The sequence below is a fragment of the Malus sylvestris genome, chromosome 4 (assembly GCF_916048215.2).
Source record: "Malus sylvestris chromosome 4, drMalSylv7.2, whole genome shotgun sequence".
NCBI lineage: Eukaryota > Viridiplantae > Streptophyta > Magnoliopsida > Rosales > Rosaceae > Malus > Malus sylvestris.
Window position 1 is genome coordinate 29,140,104 of NC_062263.1, and position 17,715 is coordinate 29,157,818.

Genomic DNA, 17,715 nt, shown 5'->3' on the forward strand with positions numbered 1-17,715 from the left:
GCAAATTACAGTTTAACTAAGCAAATTTACAATTTAACTTGGATAAAAGATGTGGTTTTGAATTAGAGTTTGATAAGCTCATATTTATATATATTTTACATCAAATTCACTTGTCTTTTCTTAGTTAGTTCCTTATATTTTTGAGCTATTTACTTTATTTTTGTGTTTTGTGGGATTTGTCAAGCAAATAAAAGAAAAATAGCACAAGTACGATTTTTAGTAACAAATTCGTCAAAACTGCATGTGCAGATCAGCTGACTTTGGAAGCAAGTTGCGAATAGCTCAGAATGAATTAGAGAATGAGCCTTATATTCTTGAACAGCTACGGATGTCTATTTTCTGGAGCATTTCGCGGATTGTTAATATCATTTTTCTAGAAGAAGTTATGGCCGTTTTAACACTGAAAGGTTTCCAAGAAGCTGAGCAGTTTGTAACTGCATTGAAGGCAATAAATCCAATAAAACTAGCAGCCAAAACTGATGCAGCCAAGAACAAGCCAGCTGGCACCTATTCAAATATCAGATGAAATGGAATTAAAGATGAGGATTAAGTGGGAGTAATTAGCATAAAGGTTGCCCAAAGAGTTACAATTGTTTTACCATTTCCTCTCACTTATTGTCATCACTAAATGGCTGTTAGTGGGGTGAGTTATGGAGCAGAAATGGGGCAGCAAGCATGGGCATAAAGGCTGCAGGTTGCAGCGGCAAAAGAGGTTTTCTTTTAGAGGAAAAAAAGATAGAAAAAAAGAAGGAAAGGAAGGAGAAAGAGGACAAGGCAGCTGCGTTGGGGAAGGAAGGAAAGAAAGGAGGAAATCTTGGCATTCTCTTCTTTCGGTTTTATCTTCTCAAACTCATGTCTTTCTTTTGGTTTAATTTGAGAACTATATGTAACTAAATTTTTAGAAGTTAGGGGCTGTTTTGAAGCCCCAAATATGATTGCAAGTTTGTTATGACATTTCGTTTGAATTACTTTTATGAATGGATGCAAATTGGTTCACTACTTGTCTCATTGATGAATTCTATATTTGTTTTCTATGGATGCATACTTAGTAAGCATATCTAGGATTCTAATGCTATGAATATGTGTGTGCCTGCCCTTGTCGAATGAGGACCTACATATGTTCTAGAGTAGTACTTGTTAATTGCGATTAACATGTGAACCAATTTCTAGGATAAGTAAGACAACGCTAGTACTTACGATGCCTTGTGATGACTTAAACTCTTTTCGTTCTTAATGATTTCTTCTTGTTAAATCTATGAACACGTCATTCTAGATTGTATGCTAGGAACTAAGTTAAGTTGAAAACGCCATTCTCTTAACATACTACGTAAGAAAGAGTAATAGGTTGAGTTTTAACATTGAGCCAACTTGAGCATATTCATCCGGAAATAAAAGATATTTGAATGAAACATAACATGTTTGCATGATTATTTGGTGGTGGATAGTAATACCCCTAACTCGTTTTTCGTAATTTGTGAACTACTTAATACCTGTTTCTGTCCTGTTTTTGTTCGATTTAATTTAAATAGCAAATCAACTCCAAAAATCCCAAAAATTTGTGTGAGTGTATCTCTTTGTGTCTAGTATCTGCATATAAAATTTCGTAGAATTTAGATAAGTGTAAGTCGGTCTAATAATTATGTTTCGGTGGCTGGTCAGTAGGGACAGCAACCAGTTTTTGTGACATTTTAAGTAGTTAGATAAAACAATCTTCTGCGGGAAAGACCCTTATTTTCATATGCTACAATTAACAAATCTTATTGTTAATAAGGAAAATCAATAGGATATTTGTGTGCTACTTTATGGTGTGCTTTTAATCCTATCAGAGTTCAAAAGATTGTGCTTGGTGAAAACCAACTTCAGTATTCATCCAACTCATTATTTAATGATAGTAATGTCATCACATAGTGCTGGCAAAGTCCTTACTTAACACCGGTAATCTAACAAATGTCTAAATTTCAAGATATTAAGTACTTGTTGGAAACGTTTTAAAATGTTGAGATTAATTTGGAATCACTCGAAAATTTTGAGATTTTATCCGTACTAACCCTTATATTTCCTAAACACGGAGAATTAAGAATCATAATAATTTCAATATCAAGTAAGTAAACTTCATAATAAGAAACGGGCTCAAGTTTGTGAAGAAAACTAAGCCCAAGCCCAAAACATTAAAATAGTCTCTAAGAGCAAGTCCAGCCCTCCCAAATAGGCTAGCACAGAGTCTCCCAAAACAACCTAACCCCCCAAAAACCCACTCCACCCGACAAAATAGCCAGGCCCAAAGTCCATCCTAGCTTCTTGGCCAACCCAAAATGGACTGAGGGAGGAATCGACCTATCTCATGACGTCAGCCACGAGTTGAGTCTTTTTTTTGCGATTGGAGTGTGGGCGCGCGTTCCTGCATTAAAAAAAGTGAGAATCTTACCATGGGCCACATGTCCACTTTTGAGTTGTTGGATTTCAACCTTTTTGAAATCCAACGGTCCAGATTAATTGACTTAATACATTTTTTTTATAAAAATTGTTTAAAAATGCAAAAAAAAATTAAATGAATTTATTTTTTATTTCTTTTATATAAATACCTAACCATCAACCACAAAAATTGTATTTTCGAAAAATAACATGTGACATAACAAGATTAGTTAAAAATTCTATCCAAAATTAAAAATAAATTTATTTTATTATTATTTTATAAAAAAATTAATAATATTTTAATACGAATTGACTGAACTCTTGCCCAGCTTATTTTTTAGGGTGGCGATGCACTTGGTCAAATACTGTTCATTGCAGTCAATTACTATTCATTTGGGTGGATTAAATGGGCTTTGGGCCATCTCTCTCATTTTTTAGGGATGAAATTGCTCTAATCGAATTTCAAAAACCCTGCAAACTGAACCCAGAAGGGTACACACACACGGTAGGGATTTTTTGGAACTCCATCGTCGACAATGTTGATGTCGAAGAGCTCGAAGATGCTGCAATTCGTAAACTACCGCATGCGGGTCACGATCCAGGACGGTCGCCAGCTCGTCGGAAACTTCATGGCCTTCGACCGCCACATGAACCTTGTCCTCGGCAACTGTGAGGAGTTCCGCAATCTCCCCCTTCTCAAGGGCAACAAGAAGGAGGACTGGGATGACCGCCGCACCCTCGGCCTCGTCCTCCTCCGCCGCGAGGAGGTCGTCTCCATGATCGTCGAGGGCCCGCCTCCTCAGGAAGAATCCTGCACCAAGGCTACCAGCGCCGCCCCGTTGGCCGATCCCAGTATAGGCCGCGTCGCTGGGAGAGGTATTCCTACAACCCCTCTCGCCCAAGCGTAGCCTGGACTTTTCGGTCCTGTTCGCGGCGTGGGTGGACCTGCTCTTGGGATGATGTAGTCTCAGATTTCCTAGCCACCGTAGATGTTCGCGTCTCCCATGACTTATCCGGCTGCGCTAGTGATTTGGCCTCCAGCTCAGATGGGTTACCCCGGGCAGGGGCATTCGCAGATGGCGCGGGGCCCCGCCCCCCTGGAGTGCCGCCTCCGCAGTTTGCTAGGCTGGGCATACCACAGCAGTTCTCGGGCCCATAACCGATGCAGTTCGGGCAGAGGCCTATATATGGCGCCTCCACCGCAGATGATGAGGGGACCGCCCCCTCCCCGCCTGGTAATGCCTTCTCCGCCGGGTGGAGTTCCAATGTATGGACCACCCCGCCCCGGCATGCCTCCGCCTCCACCCAATCCTCAGAACCAGCAGCAACATTGAAAGAATATGCTTTGTTTTGTTTGTCTAGAGTGTAAATTCTGAATGTATGCTGTGGATGATGAACTAGCTGACTTAGTTATGTGAAATTGAACCCATTTTCTAGTGTTACAACTGTGAAAGAACAAGTTTTTTCTTGCTGAAATCATCGTTTCGAAACACAAAGAATTCATTTTAGTATCTCAATTTACGTGACAATGCATGTGGGTTTTAAGTTTTGAGTACATATGATGCGATTCTCATGATTTGGTTTCAAGTTTCACTACTTGTGATGTTAGCATTGTGCAGAAAAACCAAATATATGGTAGAACTGATAATGCTAATCGAAACACAATCTAAACGAGATTTTTTTAATTTTCGTCGTGTTGATTGAAAGTTAAAATAAGGGAAGTGAACGGGGGTTTTACCTCAAATCCCCGATTTCCTAGTTCACTCTCGGAATTTGGACAACCTGCTTCTCGAGAAATATTTTATTGTGACCGGAATACGGATGGTACATCACCTGTTTTTATACAAGCGGTGGGAAATTGTATTTTTTTAAGTTATTAACTTTTCAACACATATATCTCATCATTTGTATAGTAACATGTGATATATGTTCTGATCACATTGAAAAATATCTCCTGCTCCTCAGCCATTCCGCTTCTGCTTTTTCCCCAATTCTTTCCTTCCCTAATTCCTTTTGATGCTGGAGTTGGGGTCTGTTAGGAGTTCCGAAAACAGCCTGTTTGAGGACGACTACAGATACAATTAGTTATTGGACCTGGATTGTCTGCTCTCCCCATCCCATGCCCTTCTCATGCCCTCCTATATTCTGTGGTCACGGTTAAGTCACGTCAACATTTTATATTGATTTTTTTTTTTATAGAAATAATAAGACAAAAAGTGATGGGAATATAAAATATTATTGTGGCTTAACCGTGATCACAGAAATATGAGGGGATGGGGAGGGCAGACAATCCAAATCCTTAGTCATTATGTTCTATATTTTGTGCCATCATCAAAACAAAAGATTGCGTTTTTGAACTTCTTTAGTTGTGATATTTCTTGTTGTTTGTTCGTTTTGGCTCACTTTCCCCTTGTATCCGAAAAAGAAAAAGACGACATCAATTTGCATATCGACATATTCTGCATTGTAGCAAACATTTGTTCTACTTTTGCCCGTCATATCTATTTCGTTCCTGAAGGATGAAGCAGAAAATAGTTTTACGTGTTTACGTTTGCTTCCATACATTACATCTTAATTTGTAACTTTGCTATCCTTCACCGGCTATGTATTTGCCTAACTTCCATGGGTAGCGAGATTCAAAGTATCGATTCCCTGCAACTTCACTAGGCACAGCATCTGAAATCTCTCTCAAGCCATGCCCTTCTAGCTTCACTCTCAAAGACCCGATATTGTCCACCAAGTTTATAATCTTTGTCGTCCCTGAAAGATAGATCAAAGAGAAGATCATGAAACCGTAATGCAATTAGCTCGTTTTGGTAAGTTTGTAATAGTTTCGATAAAGAAATCACCTCGAATATAGGCACCACATCACCCCCTTGATTGAGAACCCATGCTACTGCTAGGGCTACTGTTTGAGCAGCGGTGAATCCATGCTTCTTGGCCCAATTTTATATTTGGGTAAACTTTGTTCTTGTCAATATTTTTGCCTTTTGGATCTTGGGTATGATTCTGTGATCAAATTAAACACGAACAGTGGTTGAGCCAGCATGAGGTCATTGGATGTCCGTGATCTCAACAACTTCAAAAACCGCATGTATATTAATGTGTTTGTATATTGTATTTGACCCCTATAAACAAGCTAAGACAAACTAAATTGAAACCTCCTCCTCTTACTTCTATTTTCTTCTATCATTTTTGTCTTCATTTTCTCTATTCTTGTACGAAATACTTTAGTTGAAAAGCTTTGACAATCTTCAACATTACTCTACAATATCCTGCATCCACCTCGACAAGCTTCAACAAATGTTGGCATATATTTCGTCATATGTTTATAGGAATTGGAAGGTGCCTATTAGGTACTTGATGAAATGGCCCAATAAATTTTTTTTGGTTGATATTATGATTCTATTATTTGAAAATCCTGGCTACGCTCACGAACACGAGTTAAGTTGCTGTAAACCTCGAACATGATTTCGGTAAACATTTATATTAAGTTCCATACAGGTTGAGAATTTGCAGGTAAATTGTCCCCGACTGTCCTGCCACCGAAAACCCCACGACTGTCTTGCCATAGAAAACCCCACGACCGAGAGGTCTGTACGGAACAATACCAATTCCAAGTTTCCTACATTTGATGTACCATTAGACTAAGAGCTACTTGGTTGCATAATACTCTGAAATTGAACACGTACTGGCATAGCGGAACGATTCGTTTCTCGATGTCACGTCACCAAAGGGACCATTCCATTTGGACGGCAGTGATGGGATGAACAGCAGGAGCTCTTCTTATGGTGTCTGAACTTGCTTCTGTTAATTGGACGTGCATAACCTTCCACCAACTTCTTGAGCTACCCCATCTACGCCGCCCAGATGAAACAGTAACGAAAAAGGTGATATTGAAGTAATTACTACTTGGATTAAAAAAGAAAATTACTGCTTACAGTTTCCTCTATGGATCTTTAGGAGAAAACTTACATAGTTACATGCCACCGACAAGGTACGAGCACCGTAGGATTCCGATTACACGCAAATTTTTCTCTTTATCGTAGGCACTTGCATTTTAGGATAAAGTCATCATTACGCTATCTGACTAGGAGAAAACGGCCGTATAAGTTCGGGTAGTACCAAACTATAGGGTGTCACGCGCTTTTGTGCGAGAGATATTGGATAACCTCTACAAAAAAAAATTTCTCGCATTTAGAGATGTACTTGATAGTTATTTGATATCATAGCAAATGGTAAGTCCACAAATTTATTTTATTTTACCTTTGCCAGCATTACTTGGTTCGTGTAGGGACCATAAACATCTGCAGTGTCGAAGAATATGATCGTGCTTTTGAAAGTTAATTTGATGATTGACATGCCGACACCTTCAGGGACAGGGGAATTGTAGTTTCCAGTAAGTCCTAGGCATAAAATAAAATAAAAACCAACTTTGACACGTGTAGATTGCCAAAATATATCTTTTGCAAGCATCTTCCATGAGGGTTTAAGGGAATATTCGAATCCTTAAAAGAATATTGTCTACCGTGAGAAGTTCTTATAGTATAATTCTTAAATGTACGAACTAAAATATTTAAAAAAAATCATTGTTCATTTCGTTTGAGTATTGTTGCCGTTGATAAAAACCTAAAAAGCTGTCTTTACCGTTGGAAGAGAAAAACCAAAGAAAAAACAAAAAAATAGAAGATGATGCGCAACATTCCCAAAAACAGGAAAAAAAGGATGTGATATCCACACACCCTATTTTATTTCTCACACACCTTTTTAATTTTCGACCGTCGGATCGGATGAATTGAAGAAGATCAACGGACAAAAATTATCAAGGGTATGTAAGAAGTAAAATGAGGTGTGTGGATAGCACACAAAAAAATAAAAAAACCAAAAAAAAGAAGGCATTCCCACGTGAGTGGGTTGCTTCCCATTAAACATCAACAATGGACACACTCTTTGAGTTTCTATATATAGTTGAGGAATTATTTTAGGTATTCGGCGGATTCCTATATATTGAGATACTTTGAGGATTTATATTCCAACTTTTAGAAGCCTTTTGTCTTTATATTTAGAGACTATACGAATTTACCTCAATTCCCTGATCAAGTAAAATTGAATTTACCAAAATATATCACTCATGAGTTCCAAGTTTTCACCCTTGGTATCTAAACACTGGAGTTTTACACTTCTTTCTTGTACTTTGCACGTCCAATTTCACACTTCTTTCTCTTTCTATAGATTTATTTTTCGCTTTGGTTTCCATGGTTCCAGAATCATATATACACAAAAGAGAAGTGATGCGATGATCACACTGTTACGTGGTGTCATTACTAATTTAAGTATTCAAATATAAGTGACATGATTGATTAATTTGTCATGATAAATAGATCGGTGCATCATCTTACATGAATGAATTGGTAATAACACTTAGTAACTTGACAACCACGTTGAAAAGCTTCTTGTAAAAGGTTATTACCAGACTCATACATTTGATATTCATCTATATATGGACTAATGATGTTGGTTTCAATATGAGACTCATACATTTATAGTTACTTACTCATGTGCACATTAGATATTATTTTTCCTGCAAACTATTTATGTGAAATTGAGTATAGTTATTTGAATTTTGACCAACTATATATACATTCAAATTCTATTCGTACAAGGCACTTTAGTTAAAAGCCAAAGCTAAGTGGAAAGCATGAATAACTTTTTCGAGTATTGTTATAAGAAATTGATTCTTGGAGCCATTTAACAGCTACCATCTAAGTTTTAAATTTGGTAGATCAACCGCGCAACACAATTCTATGAAAATAACATGTATGACAATTTTTTTTTTTCAATTATACATACCACTGAGTGATTTGAAATATCAATAGTTATAAATTGAAAATAGAAGTTTATTGTATTTTCAACGGTTAAATTTGCGTAAAACTCGCACCAAAAGTGAAACGTAACATTGTAATCGGACCCGATAACTACATAGTACAAGTAAACTGTGGAAGTACCTTTTGACTTGTAATTGACTTCCGATTTCCCTCATGAAGTTAATTACTCTTTAGAAAATTAAGAACGCAAACAAACTTTTTAGCCAATTTTTCTACAGGGTCTATTTTATTCACGTTCCATCCAAACTGTCGTTAAAACAGAGGCATGTGGAAAAAAAATTAAAAAAAAAAAGAGTTAATAACCAACCATAACTTCATATGTGAAAGTTTATCTTACGATGTTGGTCTCAATTCCGGATAAAAGAGTAAGAAGAGGGCGTCAAAAAATCGATAGCTGGCACTCAATATTCATGACAAATTCCTATGATATCCCACCTTAGTTAGTGAGAGAAAACTTTGTTGTTATTGTAATAACCAACTATATTCAAAAGAGAGCTGCATATGCTCAACTTAATGGAGGAGAAAGAGAGCAATATATGAGATAAGTATTTTACTCCCTGAAATTGTATTCACCAATTAACTCAATGTAAAGAAAATAAAAACAAAGAGCTAACCAAGATAACCACGGCGGTGTGGGGTCACAGCGGCGTGCCGGAGACTAGTGGTACCAAGAGCGAGCATGCATGCATGCAACAGAGATGGACCACCAAATTTTAATCCTTATTCAGTCTCTGCAATACTATTGATGAACAACCTGCAGAAAATTATAAGTATATATGTTTTTGGAGAGTTGCAGAGTGGTTTTAATTACATGGTGGTGCACAACGAAATTGGTAACTATGCGTTCTTACTAAATTTCTTGCTAATCAAATTTATGATAGATCGATCTTGACCATAAAAAATAACTAATGAGAGAAGGAAACAAAAACCCTACAACCAACGCAAAGTCCAAATTGTTGAAGCATGTCTCGCATCGGAAATCTAAAGAAGTTTAATTCTTCACATACCAAATGGTTTCAATATTAATTTGCATCGGTGTTCCTCTTGTATAAAACGCTACAACTATATATTAGTATCGTGTTCCACTGGACTGTCATTAAAACTTTAATTAACAAGGTTGTTAACATCACACCGAACGAAAGGTAAACAAGGCAATCAACACGCAGGCCATGACACTATATGTAGACTAGTAGCACATCACTAGCTAGGTCTTCATAGCTATATAAAAGGGACAAAAGGAAAAAACAGTTCAGAATACAACCTACCTGCTAATTAGAGAAGAGAGAGAGGGGTCAGGTTTCTGGTGCCAGCTGCTTAATTTCCTTTTTGCGTGACCTTATGCAGCCCTGATGAGCCATGCAAAAATAATGGTCCCCCATTTGCTATGTGGTTTTATACTTTTTTTGGGTTCATGCTTGATGCTTACCTTACAGAACAGGCAGGCAGAGAGAGAGAGAGAGAGATGCCCAGAGAGACAATGTGAAAAGTTCTCCAACTAAAGTTACCAAAAGAACTTCATAGAAATATAGAAACTCTCACACAAAAGGGCCGGTCTGCATGTGGTGGCGTGGGGGTGTGACAATATTAAAGTTCAAATTTCCTTTTGGGGCCACATGCATCCTTCATCTTTTCCCTTGTTTTACTTTTCATCTACTAGCTAATCTAACCCTAGTGCCTAATTTTCTCACTTTCAACCCTCTAATTAATCACTCTTTAATTAAGATACGTTTAACAAACGATATTATCTATATTAAGGAGGTGGGGAAGTGGGTTAGGCCTCACACTGAGTTAGCCATAATAATGTAGTTTAAATTCGTCTTTAACGATAATCAAGCCAAAAACCTCTCACTTACAAGTGAAGAGGAATACCACTAGACCGTAATACTAAATGGCTATTAAGATGCATTTTGTATAATCAATTGAGTTTTTTTTTTTTTTTTTTGGTCAAACGATAGATTTGTTAGATTAAATGTTAGATTAAGAAGCCGGCGAAGTTCGAACCCACGTCATGGTGAAAGGGCTACATTCCTCTCTACCACTGTGGTAGAGGGTCACTTACGTATAATCAATTGAGTTAAATGTTCACAAAAAATATGATAATCTCAACAAATATGATAATCTACAAGCCAAATGAAGCTATGAATAATACTTGCGTTTTTTCTTTATCGTAAAACTATTTTATTTCTGTTTATGTTTTATTGCTATGTATAGGAGGATTTTGAATGTATCCTAACATGTATGGTGGAATGAAATTTGAATTTCTTTAGTACAAGACAAATCATAACGGAGCATATAATTTTCCTAACTTTTTGACAAATTTCGATAGGCTAATCTACTCAAATTTACGAGATCAAGAGTTCAAATTTAAATTATGACAGCAACGAACATTCTACTCTGATCACGTCAACCCAACGCATTTCTTTCTCAAACATTAATATACATACATGTCTTTTTTTTTCTTTTTTTTTTTTGTCAAATCAAAAAGTATTTATTTCGAAAATTAAGTTATAAAACATCCATCCACATGAGACAAAAAAAGATGGAGTGGAAGGTGCAAAACTTTGGTTGGAAGAAGCAAAAATTGAATAGACCTCTATATCCTATTCACATGAGACAAGGAGAGAGAGTGGAAGATGCAAATAAAGTAATTGCCTGGAAGAAGTAGGAAATTAAGGACCTCTGGCTCTATTTATATCCTCTCATCTCTTCTTATCCCTGAAGCCTCCAAGATGAAAGAAGAACAGAAAGAAGGAGAAGAAGAATGACCTAGCTACTTGCTATCTTATCGTGCACCTCCAATAGTTGAAGCTGCCAGCATGATCTAAGCTTTCTTTGTACATAGGACAGGCTAGATCATGTGGTCGCTTCACCTGTTGAATGAAGCACGAGAAAACCCTAGATTCACAGCCATCGACCTCCTCAAGAACCCATTAGGGTTTTTTTTTTTTTTTTCGGAGAAAACCCTAGAAACGGTCTGTTTACAGATATGAATATATTATTAATTTCGTAATTAGTTATCAGAATTTAATTACTAGATCCATGTCTTTTTTTACTCATCTGGGTATCTCACAATTTACTCTCTTTTTTTCACCATTTTATTTGATTTTGTGAACAATTCTTGTATGATGTTTTGGACGTTGTGCATGTTGTTGATAAAGTATGAAAACCTGCTTCCAGCTGTAGCTTGTGGAGAATCTCATTAGCAAATGAGAGAGGTTGGGGTTGGAGTGACAGAATTTCTCTTCTCTGTGTCAAGCGGTTTGGTGCTTTTGAGATCCATCCTCGTTCACTGGGAAAAGTGTACTGTATTTTTTTTCCCCTTTCTAAATTCCTTCAACTCATGTACAGTTAATTGTATCTCCTCTAATTCATGTTGCTGTATGCTTTCCCTTGTACTCATCTGTTCTGATCTGTTCACATCAAAAGATTCCTTTGAAATCTATAAATTTTATTATTTTTATTATCTTAATGAGATTCGGTCCTCTTCAATATATTTGTCTTAATGAGATTCGGTTCTGATCTGTTCATATAGTGCATACTGAATGTGTTTTTTGTTTGTAACAAACAAATATTATTAATCTAATTTTTTAAGGTAAAAATATTATAATCTAATTAAATTTATTTAAACTACAAGAAAATATATTCGAATTTGGATACAGAGAGAAAAACACATTGTTCTAGTCAATTATGTGGTTCACCTCAAATTAATATGATGAAGAATCTTATGTATATGCAAAATTAACTATTTTTCTCAAGAATATGCCCTGTGTATGCAATATGATACTGAACTCTTTCTATCTCTCAATGTCAAGCAATCAAGCTATTGTTAACTCGCTAGATTAATTAGCCTGGTTTATATAAATATAGTAATTAAGTAACATGACAACAGTAATGTACATAGTTGCAGATTTGATAGATATGGTCCTATGGACAAGGGCCCTTAACAGCCCTAAATATATTAAGCTTCATGATAGGAAACATAATTTCAGATCTGAAAGAGGACAAGAGAACCCATATTTTCTTTTGGTTTTGGTCTTCATTGAGAGAGAGACAGATATATAGGTAGATAAATAGATGCATAAATTTATCTACCATGGAGAAATAAATATGCAAGATTTCTGCAGTGCCCCAAAACATGTGGTTATGCCTATTGTTCTATCCCATAAATCATGTGTAACCGAAATTGGGCAAACATCTCTTCATTTGATGAGGATTTCCTAATTTTTAATACATTATTTGTGGACCAAACTTTTACATCCTCAAGGTCGAGAAATAAACAGTATGCTACATGAAAGAGAAACACCTCTCTCTCTCTCTCTCTCTCTCTCAATGAAGACAGCTGCTATGCAAGGCAAGAGGCAAGTATGATGTGTGACGTATATAGTATTTTCAAAAGTTATCAATCTCATTACGCTATGAAATTGAATGTCAAACATGCATCTTATAAGAAGCAGCTACCTAACCTCTTCATCAATATAACATTTTCTCTTTCGAGCAACTTATACATGACATAGATAAGGTGTTATTGTGTCATCCCATGCCCATAAAAATGTCATAGAGAGTAAAAATTATAAGTATTTTATGCTATCGACACGACGCCACTACAATAGTGTATTTATACATACGCCGAAGGTGGAATTTACAAAATGTTAGCAACTGTGCATGAACCCAAGTTTGATTGATGGACCTGTAACTTTTAATTTGGTTGTTAGTTGTGTGCTCACTCAACACTTCATTTTTGTTTGCAAGCCCCATATGGCTACACTCCATATAAGCTTTATGGAGAATGAGTGCACCGTCACGTCACCCATTTGTTGCTTACAAACCTTTGCAGGCTTGCCTCAACAAGAACAACTGGTTGGCGTGGGTTGCTTGCCAGAGTTTGTTACATGCTATAATTAGGCATGACCATGAGCTGGGGAGATTCTCTATGAGGATATCCACCATCACAATTATATAGCACTCATCATGCGTTAAAGTGATACTCTTACTTTGAAAGTCACCCACCCATAAACGAGTATAGTTTTGTTGCTTAAGCTCAAAAGATGTGCATGAGATAAGAGGTTTTGGTGTAAATGGTTAGATGACTCAATAAGATTTAATATATGTTGAAAGAAGAAAGCAATGCCAACTTTTAACTTTTATATATCAAAGTTGATGATAAAAGATATTAGTTGTGAGGAAAATTAATCTCTTTTAATTCTTACAAAAATGATCGGACTGGAAGAATATTACCCAATAAAATAAAAAAGACACCCTAATAACTCTATGTGACGACCCGTCCCTAATTTTCCATATAATTTTATCTCCGAGTGTGTAAAATGACGTTTATGCCCTGGTTGGCAAAGTGACGTCGACACAGTTATTCAGCTTTAAATTAATTTTCTCGATATCGTAATTAATTATTACCCATTGTTATGAATGCGTGAAAGAGAGTTAGACCCCGAATCAGACTTGTAACGAAAAAGTTACGTTTAGTTAAAGTGAGTTAACAATGGGTAGATTTGTACACGTGCGTGTTAATTATTCAGTGTAGGAAACTACTGTTTTTGATAAGGCATGTTAGACTTCGTCTGATTTCAAATTGTACAAAACCTTATCATTTTTCTCTTTAAAAACCTGTCCCGTGCCCTTTCTCCTTCACCAACCAATCAATCACTCTCCTCACTTCCCTCACCTAATCAGACAACTACCCTCTCTCTTCTTTATGTCCAATCAGAACCTCTCCCTCTCTCTCTCTCTTCTTCTTCTCTCCCTCACCCGAGTCTCCCTTCTTTCTACAACAACCAAGACTCACCATCAAACTTCATAGATCGACCTTTAAATTACCACCATTATACTCTCCTCATCCCCACGAACCTATCGGTACGAACCGATCATGAAATGATCAAGTTTTGAACCTCCAACTAGGAGCAACTTGGAGCTCCGACTCGGGTGTGGATTCTTTGATGATTTATAGTTCGAGTTACAAGTTTTTGGGAAGCTTAGAAGCCACTACACAACTCCTGGTGGCCACTAACCTAAGTTGGGAGAGGAGCCAACGTTGAAACACGCAGTTTCAAGGAGTTGAAAATAGGTCCGAGACTTTTGAGCTTTGTCAGTCCACTTCTTTCTACTTTTTGGACTTCCAAAAGGTATAGACTTGTTCTACTCTTCATAAGCTTCATTTCCATATAAAGTACGTCAAAAATGGTTGAGAAATGAAGAAGATATGAAGTTTTAAATTTTTTCCAGAATCCCGTTAAAATTCTCCAATTTCCAGCGAATTAGATGGCGGCATTGGAGCAGGCAGACGGTGGAGGACAATCGGAGAAGAAGGAGAATATTCCGTTAAAGTTAACAGAATATTCTATATATTCCGTCAAATCTGACGGAATATTCCTCTGTCATTTGTCAGCGTGTCAGGCGCGTGTGGCTGCAACTTGGCGGCATGTGAGGGCGCGTCCGGTCTCCGGGTGCCACGTGCTTGACGTGTACAGGTCCGTGATGTCGAGTAGAATGTTTTTGTATATTTAAACCATCCGTTTGAGCAAATTATGGGAGATTTTCCTAGCCTTTTAGTGTATGTCCTAATTAATTAATTAGTAAAGTTATTTCACATATAGGTGAGACTTACCCCGAGTAGGTATGAGGACAAACAAGGCTAGGATGCTACAATCCATCGATGTATCAGTGAGTGGGCATTTGTTTTTATATATTATATATAAAGTTTATAGTTTCCACATGTGCTTTTGGATTGAATTTACGCCAATCATGCCATGTTCTATTTAATTTTAAAAATGTCATATTATTGTTGAGATTTTTATATATTGTCATGGCATGTTCTTATACATATTACTTGCTCATCATGCATGCTTGCACAAGTGTATTACTAGCCCTAACCAGGGCCAGGCTTAACGTGTATGTTCACATCACACCGCACACTCACCTTGGACCCATTGTAGGTGCCAGTACGGTCGTACAGGTTGCAATAGGCAACTTCGACTCGTATGTGATGAGCCTAGCGCCAGTCTTCACGTGATTGTAGTACTATAGCGTATATTATGATTACACTCAGTCCTGTTGATGGCATAACTTATCTACATGAGCTAGTGTGTTAGTATAGATTGATGAACACCTGATTTTACTTATGCTACTGTTGAGATATTATGATTGGCGTATTTATGGATTTGTTGTTGATTTACAGTTGATTTCATACTTATATGTAGTATGATTTTCTAGAAACTATATATGTTTTACGGCGATGGGTTAGTATGTTCATAAAATAAATGTGTTTTATAAACCTTTGTTTTTGCCCACTCACCCTTCTGTTTTTTGCCCCTTCAGGACCTAATTAGCTGAATACCCTGTGGCATTCGAGGAATCTCTGGCGTATTCTGACATTACCATAGATAAATGTAGGGGCTTTTTCCTTGTTGTGTATTAAGTACTTTAACTAGTTTCGACTGCACTACTTATGTCATACTGTCATCTATGCTTTGAACAATATTTGTGTTTTATGTGTTTGTCCCACTACTGCGCACTTTCTACTTTAGATTAAATAAATGTTAGTTTTGGCTTAAATTTATCCATATTTTTATGCTTCACTTTCCTTTTTGGTTACGTCACCTTTGGGTGTAGGCCATCATGCCTCGACTTCGGTCGGGGTGTGTCACTCCATCTTTTTTAATTTATATTTTGAATAAACTATAATTAAGTTTTAGGATTAAATGACATAAAAGCCCTCAACCATTTAGTGTTATTCCAAATTGGTCTCAACCTTTTTAATCATTCCAAACAAGTACCCAACCTTTTGAAAATGTCACATCCGTTAAGCCTAGTTAAAGTCAGTTAAATTAACTAGGGGTTACTTTGTCTCCAAAATAAATGGAAGGTCATGGAAGCATAAACTTCACCAACTAACCGTCACCACCACCCCATCATGCCATTACCTCCAGACCCCAATGCAAAACTACTAACTTCAACTACAACTCAAGCCACCAACATCGAGAAGAAGGTTATGGAGGTTGTTGAAATGGTATGGACTACCATGATGCAACACCGCCATCTTTACCGCCCACATAAACGAACCTGAAGCTTTACAATTCGCAAAATCAGCATATGAAGAAAACACATGATCAGAAACAAGCTCCTATAAGCCCTATCTGATGTAATTTCAATTTGGGTCCATTTTTTATTCAATTTAGTACCCCGTTTGATCATTGCGTTCCATATTGTATAATCTATGTTTGAAATTTAGATTTTGAGACAGTTAATACTAATGTTGACCACAATATACCCCGTTGGTGGGGTTTGAATATAATATGTGTTTGAAACTAATTGGGGCTTGATGGATGTGACATTTTCAATATATTGACACTTGTTTGAAATGTTTAAAAAATGTTGAGACTAATTTGGAATGATACTAAAATATTGGGAGGTTTAAGGTACTTAATCCTAAATTCTATATATAAAAAAAATAATTTAAGAGATACCCCGACAACTATAATTTTGTTTTTTAATATATTATAATTTTCGTAGAATTAACAGTATTGCACTAGAAAAATTATATCCATACAAGACGTCTAATGACATCAAAGACACTAAAGAAATAAACCCAAAACGGAAAACTACCCACATCATAACATTTGAAGGATTTTTAACGAAACACTCCGGTACTGTTTACTTTAACCAAAACTACATTTTTACTCTAAAAAATCACTCATGGTACTATTTACTTACAACACATTTTTGTCATTTTGATTAAAACTCAAAGTTTTCAAACATTTTTTCGTTAGTTTCCTAACATTTAAAGCAACACTCATAACCATACCCATACAACCCACAATAACCAAATAACCCGTAACTCTAAACCTTGGCTGCCACCAACACCATATATCTCATTACATCTCATCATAAAGAACTTGTGGAACAATTGAGTTGGTTATATCAAACGATCCAGTTGTGCATAAGAGCAAACAATATATAGACTTGATTTGACTTGATAGGTGAAAAGCACATTGTTGGAATTCCTTTGTCCCACATCGGCCAGAAGGCTTGAGAACAAACCATTTATATAGAATTACCCCACTCTAACTAACACCGATGCCTTATGTATTAAAACCCCACACTTGACGGATTGAGCAGATGACCAAGTGGGGACAGTATCGGTGTTGTTGGAGTGAACCCATGACCCGTCTACCTAAAATTTAAGACACATGAGTTTATCTCAACAAAGTCTTTAAAATCTGTGATGCATTGAAGTATATTAAAAATAAAAGATGTTGAAATTTTATTTAAATTCATATTATATTATCTCTCTCTACACTAATATTTTAGTTCTTATCTATTATAGTATCTCTTTAAATCTAAAATTACTACCTAAATTCTCTGACAAACCCAAAGATTACATAGTGACGGGGAACTCATAATCACCACA

The 17,715-nt window shown here is 36.5% G+C and overlaps 1 long non-coding RNA gene and 2 pseudogenes across 1 annotated transcript; 2 read left to right on the plus strand and 1 right to left on the minus strand.

The window, feature by feature from the left end:
* Positions 1–2,867: 2,867 nt before the first annotated feature.
* On the plus strand, positions 2,868–3,969 carry LOC126617937 (uncharacterized; annotated as a pseudogene).
* A 1,030-nt stretch (positions 3,970–4,999) lies between these two features.
* LOC126618311 (probable aldo-keto reductase 1) lies at positions 5,000–6,269 on the minus strand (annotated as a pseudogene).
* Positions 6,270–13,956: 7,687 nt separating this feature from the next.
* On the plus strand, positions 13,957–15,860 carry LOC126617944 (uncharacterized). The gene is made up of 4 exons (XR_007621595.1): positions 13,957–14,431; positions 14,532–14,776; positions 14,903–14,969; positions 15,624–15,860. It is a non-coding gene; the product is annotated as an uncharacterized LOC126617944 (long non-coding RNA).
* Positions 15,861–17,715: the final 1,855 nt, after the last annotated feature.